This window comes from Bidens hawaiensis, unplaced genomic scaffold (assembly GCF_021521415.1).
Source record: "Bidens hawaiensis isolate Kalapana, Puna unplaced genomic scaffold, B.hawaiensis_p1.1 tig00039001_1, whole genome shotgun sequence".
NCBI classification, from domain to species: domain Eukaryota; kingdom Viridiplantae; phylum Streptophyta; class Magnoliopsida; order Asterales; family Asteraceae; genus Bidens; species Bidens hawaiensis.
In genome coordinates, this window is record NW_027505583.1 from 23,701 (window position 1) to 32,120 (window position 8,420).

The 8,420-nt window shown below is 33.6% G+C and overlaps 1 pseudogene; it reads right to left on the reverse strand.

Annotated features, from left to right (window-relative positions):
• Window positions 1–457: 457 nt before the first annotated feature.
• LOC143614099 (aldehyde oxidase GLOX pseudogene) lies at window positions 458–2,077 on the reverse strand (annotated as a pseudogene).
• Window positions 2,078–8,420: the final 6,343 nt, after the last annotated feature.

An 8,420-nucleotide genomic window follows, 5' to 3' on the forward strand; every position in this document is an offset into this window, starting at 1 on the left:
AGAGTTATTTAGTTTCCTAAATATGTTTTCTTGTTTTGCAAGTTGTTGGTTTAGTATAAATAAATTGTTAGGGTTTATGTAATTTGCAAAAGGCAAGAATTATAATAAAGGGAAAGAGTCGATTTTGGTTGAGATCAAACATCGTGTTTGTGTTCTTGAGCCTGATTTCCAGATTGTACCTCCTTATTCAAAAGTGTATTATCTTTTTTACTTTTTATTGTCATGAATTCGCTCTTAATTTTAAGAGTGACAATCGTACTCTCACTGTTTACGCAACTGGACCCGAAACGAAAAATTCAAACGCCAAATTTAAAGAAGCCCCAAAACCATATCAGTTACAAAATTAAGAAAAGAAAACCTTAATTCAATAAATCCAATTCAAGAACCATACAATTTCAACTTCAATAAACATGAATGATGAACCCATAACATTAATAAATAATTAATACCACCACCGTTAAAGCAACTGTGCCCATTTTGCCGCACTCGGTACACCCCGGTAAACAACAAACACCATATAATATCCCGGCGGTGCCACCCTCCCGTCCGGTGGCGCCTTACACGCTAGCCGAAATGACACGAGTCTAACCGGCCATGCAATCGACACATCCAGCTTCACCAGCCTCTGTCCCTGAGAGAAAGAATGCGTAGTAAATGGTGCACTCGCAATATTAACCTCCGGCAAACCCATTACCGGAATCACCCCGGCCACCTCTACATAAAACTCATTTCCGTAATGTATCTTTTCCGGCAACTCGACAATTATCGGCCTTATGAACTTATTCATCGGTGACAAATACTCTGGCGAAAACGCTTCGATTTTCAGCTCGGTCGGGAACTGGGCAGTGAAATTATAGTAGGAATGTGGGTTGCTTCCCGCGAGCAGAACCCACCCGTCGGGAAGTAAATTGGCAGTTGAGTGATACAGCCTGGGCACGTTACCCGGTTCCTGCATAAAAAACCGGGTACCAGCCAGTTCATCCGGTTTATACAAAACCGGATGTAAACAAGGGTTTGAAGCCAGTTCAAACCCTTGACTACCGGCCTGTGCTCCGTTGATAATCAACACGTCACCGGTCGGTAGCATGACCATATCACCCATGATCCGACGAACCGGCATGTCCTCCATTTCCCAAACCGGGTTTTTCCCGGTCGCCTCTATCCGACCACAACTGCTCTTAGCCGGAGCAATTGTGGTCATATTATTAAATGCTCCATGTTGTGCTCCGCCACACACGACAATGGTAGCTAAGGAATAATCTCCAGTTAACGCTAGCATCACCGACGAACCCGCGGAAGGGTAATTACGAGGGCCGCCTTCCAACTGCGGGTATTGTTTTAGTACAACGTTGTTTGCATGGTCATATAAGACGGATTTGTTGTTGGCAAAGATGAATAAGTGACCATTAGGGAGAAGATGAACATAAGGGTAAAGATTATCCATTTGATCATCGGCTGAGCTAGCAAGAAATGGGAAATTAACGACTCCGCCGTGCGTTTTTGGAGGGAAAAGTTCGACGCTAACGGCGTCTTTACCGCCTATGATGATGATAGATCCATTGGGTAGTATTTGATTAGTGGAATACCATCTGCCTTGTGTTAACTCAATGTTTTCAAGCTCTTCCCAATCGCAAAACGATGTCGTGTCACACGGAGTGAACTTACGTATCTTTTTGAAGCCGTCATGGTCGCCACCCGTGTGGAGGAGCGTGCCGTCGGGTAGAAACTGACCCGACGAGCACCATGTGTCTGTGGAGACGGTTAGGGCTCGTGGGTTAGGGTTGATTAGGTCGTAGATTGCGGAGTAGGTGAAGCAGTCGGGTCTAGGGTCGGGATCTTCGGGTTTATGTGGGTTCATTTGGCAATGGTAACGTTGGTACTTGTGCTCTGTGGGGCCTAGGTCGGTTCGGTCAAGAAGGAGGACGGTGTTGAAGCGAGTGACTACAGTGTGCATGGAGGCGATCCTGGAGTTGTGTACCAGGACTTCCCACGTGCCAGGGAAGTCCTGGCGTGAATCCAGGATGGTGCGCATGCATATCATTAAGAAGAGAGTAATGTGTGATGGCTTCATAGGCAATTGAAATAGATGGACTACAAAGATAGTGAGTTTGAAAAGTTAAGAAGTGAACGGTTTTGAGTTGCATTAATATGTATATAGTGAACAATGTTGTTTCGAATTATGTAAGGAAGGGGTATTAGGTAAGGTTTGTTTATGGGCATTTAATACGTATGGGGGTTTCATAAGCATACTGACTGAGAAAGCAAAAACCAATATTGGAAAACATGTGATTTAAGGAACCGATCATGTTTACTAGATTATTTCATAACCAATGCGTGTGTTATATTTAGGGATAAATTGTATTAAGGTTAGTGATGAGTTAAAGGATTTAGGATTTAAAGGTTAAAAAGGCAATTCCAAACAAGACCCATAGTTTCTTTGTGTTATGTTCATGTCAAATGCACTTTAAGATAAGCTTGTATAATGTTTCATATCAGCTACTTTAATGATTTTTTAACAAATAGTAGTAACTTAGTAACAATTCTTTGTGTTATGTTCTTTGTGTTATGTTCATATCAGCATACTGACCTCATATATATATATCATCACATTGCCTACTCACGTCTTGAATGGTCAAACCCCGAGACCTCCATCACCACCGGCCTCCACCCACAAACTTCCACCGCCGGAAACAACCAGGCTACCACCATAAACACCGAGATGTCCATTCTTGAACATCCCTCCATCTTCTAATTTCCAAGACATAGTAATGGCAGCCACCACCAACCCCCTTCTCCGATCACTATCAGACTCAGATTCATATGCAAATCAGATAACCTCTCAAGATACCAACAAAGAACCCCCTTCGCCTGACACTTCTCCGGCCGTGGTGATGACTGTTACACATCTAACTTAGATGCGAAACCCATCAAAACTACCTAGTTTTGATTAAAATCAATTAAATCTGCTCTCCAAAGCAATAGCATCTTCGTGTCTCCTCTTTTCCCCTTTTCTTTTCTCTGCTATGATCTTTTAGTCATGCCACTTTTATTCATAACTCAAGCATCATAAATTAGAAATATGAATAGAATACCAACAAAAATTCGGAGTTGTAGGCGTCATTATCACTAGGAAGCAACATATTATCTTATTATAGATTAATGATTATCGACAATGGATGTCAATTCATTCGTATGCATAGTCTCCAAAACCATATTTTAGAAATTGATGATCAACAACTGAAAACATGTATGGAAGATTAAAAACAAATAGCAAAATATTTAGTGATTACCAAAAAAAGTGAGAACGAAGAACAAATGTCAATTCAATTAGCAATGACAACAAGGTATGAGAAAACATTATGTGTATATTACGGAAGTTAGATTGAGCAATTGGAGGAAACTTGAAAAAATCAAACGTAATACAAAGATCGATGAATTGAATCAACCACTGTTAATCTAAATATTCAAAAATCAATGAGCAAGAATAATTAAACGTAATACAACGATATTGGACCTGCCAATATTCAGAATCTTCATGTAACACCCTGGTTAAAGCATAAACGCCTGAGTGTAACGTACAGATTGCTCAAACACACGTGACACTATTAGGTGACCATAATTATATTATTTCATTTAATCATCATGTAACACAAGTTTATCAAATAATACAAATTGTAAACAACTAAATAAACGAAATGATAAGTTGTTTTTTGAATATCCTATAAGCATGCTATGTGTCTTCTAACATTCATCCTCGTATCTCTACACCTGTAAAATAAAGTCAGTTATGAACATAGCTGGTGAGATTCCCACAATTTGATATAATACGTAAAAATCATACAATTCCATGAAACTTGTGAAATGAGCACATAAGGGTCCTTTACACTCGATGCAATGGACCTGAATGTAAAGAACAAATGAAGGTCCTTTCCAGTTGGGGTTACCAACATACTCGTATATGAGGTCCCTTTTCCACTCGATACAAATGGACCTGAGTGCAAAGGGGGGGGGGGGCGTATGATCATACTTATTGAGGCAACCACTTGAAATCCACGTATATAACAAATAAGCGAATAAGCACACAAGTCCATGATATGAATTGTAGTTTGTAAGTAAAACTGTAAATCTTGAAGTTTGATAGGATACATATACTAACCCCAAAATATGAAAACGTTAAAAAGAGGGGGTGTGAGAAACTTACCTTGAAATTGAAGATAAACATTGCAATGAAAACCGAAAGCATAATAGCGAAACCGAAGCGGTCAAACGCCACGAACTATAATTGAAAATGAAAAGAAAATCAAGACTAGCTAATGGGATTAATAAAGTTTATTACTTGTTGGGAACATGTATTATTTTATTATTTTAAGGCATGGGTTATTTTAATATTAATCTAAATTTTAATGGTTTTAACGAATTTTAAGTTAACGAAATAAAGTTTAACGAATTATGAATTAACATTACCGAATCAAGGTTTAATGGTTTGAAAGTTAACAAATTAAAGTTCAACGAACAAATTAACGTTGACGATTTAACGTTAACAAATCATAATAAAACTAATTTTACTGGTTTAACGAAAATATTAACGAACTTTATAGTTTTACGAACGAAATATAAATATACATGTTTAACGAGTTTAAACGAAACTTGAAGGTTAAATTTGTCTTGACACGATTTATTTGAAAGTGTGTAATAAGTATTAACGAGATGGAAGTTATAAAATTAATGAAACGGAATTTATTGTATAATATTATTTTAATACGTAGTCTAACACTTATGACATTATAATATTATTTTAAGTTTTAACGTGTTTTTCAATGATTTTTAAAGTCACGACGAAATATTTTAATAATACGATTAACTAAATATTAATATAATATTAACCGGTTTTATAACGGGAACGAAAGTCGGTTTTTAGGTGGAAAGTGGTATTTTTAAGATATAACTAGTTTTATTTAATTTAAAATAATTTTATTTAGTTTATTATTATTTTATGTTATTTAAATCAATTAATTTAATATATGTGGTGTAAAAAAACTGATCTTAAAAATAGTTGAACCCGGGTCTCATAGCTCAAACACGGGTGAACTAACTACTAGACCAGCAGATGTTGGTTTAAAAACATGAATAAAAGATATAAATATTTACATTTCAACCCATCTTCTTCCCCATTAAACCCTAGAATCTAATTGCTTAGAATCAGTACATCTTCGTTAATTTTATGTTAGGGGTTAAGATTAATGGGTTAGCATGATTCAAAAACATATTTCAATTACCTCTTATGGTGTCGGGAAGGTGGCGAACGACAGTGGCCGGAACACGGATTTTAGGAGGCGGATGACGGATTACCGAGAGTATTTTAGTGATAATTGAGTTTATGAGTGAGTTTAGATTGAGGCTAGGACTCTATTTATACATGTAATTGTAACGTAACTTGTTAATGGTTGTTAATTGATTTTAGCCGGAAAATCCGGCGGACATCACGGGATTTCTTGACGGATTTAAGTCGTTATAATACAATTAACACGATGGTTAAAGTTTATTATCATGGTCTAAAGTCGGTACACGAATAAAACGGGTCAACACGAGTTTTAGGGGAGTAAATGGACATTGTCGGTGCTGTTTCCGGCGACCGGAAATCCAGATCAGAAAACCATGAGGGGGTAAGGGTGGCTGGGCTGGGATTTTAATATTATAATAAATCTACACAAAGCACCCTTCATGTTTCATATTGTTTTTAAAAACAGAATTTAAATCATATTTACGTATTGAACCTTTGGCTTTTTAAGTGTTTTATAAATGGAAAGAAAGTTAATATTCTTAGATTATTTTCATAATTTACCCGTAGTTCGGATATTTATTAAACATAAACTTTAAATCCTTGGGATTTCGTTACATGATTAAAACGAATAGAAAATGATCGAACGATAATCATAAATCATAGGCATTATAATATTAACGATGAAAATTAACCATTAATATAACAAATCGGCAAAATAGCTTGCTTTAACGGTTACGAATACAACTCAAATAAAAATAACGAATGATGCGTAAAATACATTAAAGGTACTTGATACATATGAACCAAAACCGAAAATTTAAAACCAGTCGGGTTTCGGGTTTGAAAAATAACAATGTTACACTTCAACACACTGGAATAAACATAAGATTGATGGATTGCACCAGATGTTTAGGGAAGGTCTGGTTCATGATATTGGACGAAACAAGAATAATAAGTGTGAGAAATTAATGGAGAGGAAAAAGGTAATTAAGATATTTAGTGTTTTTTTGTTATATTTAATCAAAACTATGTAGTTTTTATGAGTTTTTGTATCTAAGTTAGATATATAACAGCCCTATATTCACTTTCCTCTATTAACATTAAAAGGATTAAGAGATAAAATATTAAACAAATGAAAAGACATATTTACCTTTGATTTAACGATAAAGTTAGACGGAATTAATGATTTGGATGTAATTGGCAAAGGATGTAATTGGCAAAATGTGGGAATCCTCAAGGGTTCATTTGCACAAAATAAACATTTTGGACGAAATTCGCATAATTGACCGAACCTTATGGAAGATTTTGACACTTTACTCTAAAAATAAATGTTAACATATTATATTACTATAAATTTCAAAATATACTTGGTAAAATCCAAAATTCAATAACAAACCACGTTTGTTAAAGATTGAAAAGAATATAATTTCAAATGTTTTCATTAACATATTATACTGTGTATGTTGTTGAAGACCATAAAGAAAAACAAAACTCGAATATACTTTCATTTGATTAATCATTTTTTTATCATTAAATTATAAATATATGCTTAAAAGTCAATGCATTTTTAAAAAATCATTCCATTTATCTATTATTATTATTTATTTATTTATTTGTAAAAATCATATAAATTCATAAATTATTAATTTATGCTTTAAATCTATCCATCTATTTTTTGGGTTAATTTATGAACTATATATATATATATATATATATATATATATATATATATATATATTAAAATGTAAGGATGATGTATACCAGTCACTTTCAAATATAATAAAGTTTATCATATTTAATTTCTTGGGTTTTTTTATCAAGGATTAATTCGGGTTTATTGTGTAATTTAAACTTGATTGTTACGGGTCAAAAGTTGGTATATAGATTGTTTGGTACAAGTTAACAACATCTGGCTCAAAATTTGTTACGGATAAAAAATGGGTAACCTGAATATTTGTAAAAGTTTAAGAATGCAAATAGATTTATCGTCAAATTTGTTACGGGTTCAAAGTGTTGAGTATAAAGTGCCAAACAGATGAAAGTTAGAATTTTAAACATGATTCGGGTTTCAAAATTATTTTCAAGGGCATTTTGGAAATAATCAAAATGTTCGGGATTTGGCAAATTGACTATTTTTCCCTCGACTGTTCAAATTTAAGAAAATATGGCAAACACTTCCGACATGCCACCCCTAGGCCTATCAATGCTTCTAACGTTTATCAAATTTGAAACACTTGTGTTAGCATTAAATAGTGATCAGAATGTTGTATGGGAAACATGACATGCAAAACTATGCTAAATGATGCAAAATATTCAGAAAATTGAATGGGTTAACATATTACTTTTATGTTGTCATTATGGTAAAGTCGAAAAGCCCCCCTCAAACTTATCGAAATATTTTTCTGGTGTAGGTCAGAAAAACGTAGTTATTGAAGAGCATTCGTCATTACAATTTAATGTTCTCCTCTCCTTTTATAGGTGGTAAACTGATAAATATATCAACAAAGGTAACACTCCATCTATAATTAGACGGAGTGGTCAGAACTACTATTCTATGAGAAATATTCTTTCTGAAATTGGTTCATAGTCAAATTCTTTCAGTTATACACATATGATACTAACAATAAAATTTCCAATATAACGAGTATTCTCATATATGTTTTTGCACGTGGAATTTTTTTATTTTTTTTCATTTATTTTTGAAAAAAATCATTTAGTGATATATTTATAATCAATTTATGTACGCATAGTATATATACAAGTATAGATGTAATACATTTTTTCATATACGTTATGTAATTTTTTGTTTTACCTGTAACTTTATAATTTGAATCATCATATGTATTGCGCGGACTCATATATATATATATATATATATATATATATATATATATATATATATATATATATATATATATATATATATAGGGTTAGGTTAGAATAAAAACCCACTTGAGTTGTGAAAACTCTAAAAACTCATTCTCAATCACATGTTTTTAATTAAAGATTAAATCTTGTGGTCCACAATTGAAGTTAATAAAAAATGTTAAAGTTAATTTACACTTTCTCTCTTATAAAAACATAAATAAAAATTAAAAAAAAATACCAAAACATTTTTTTTATGTTTTCGATGTTTTTT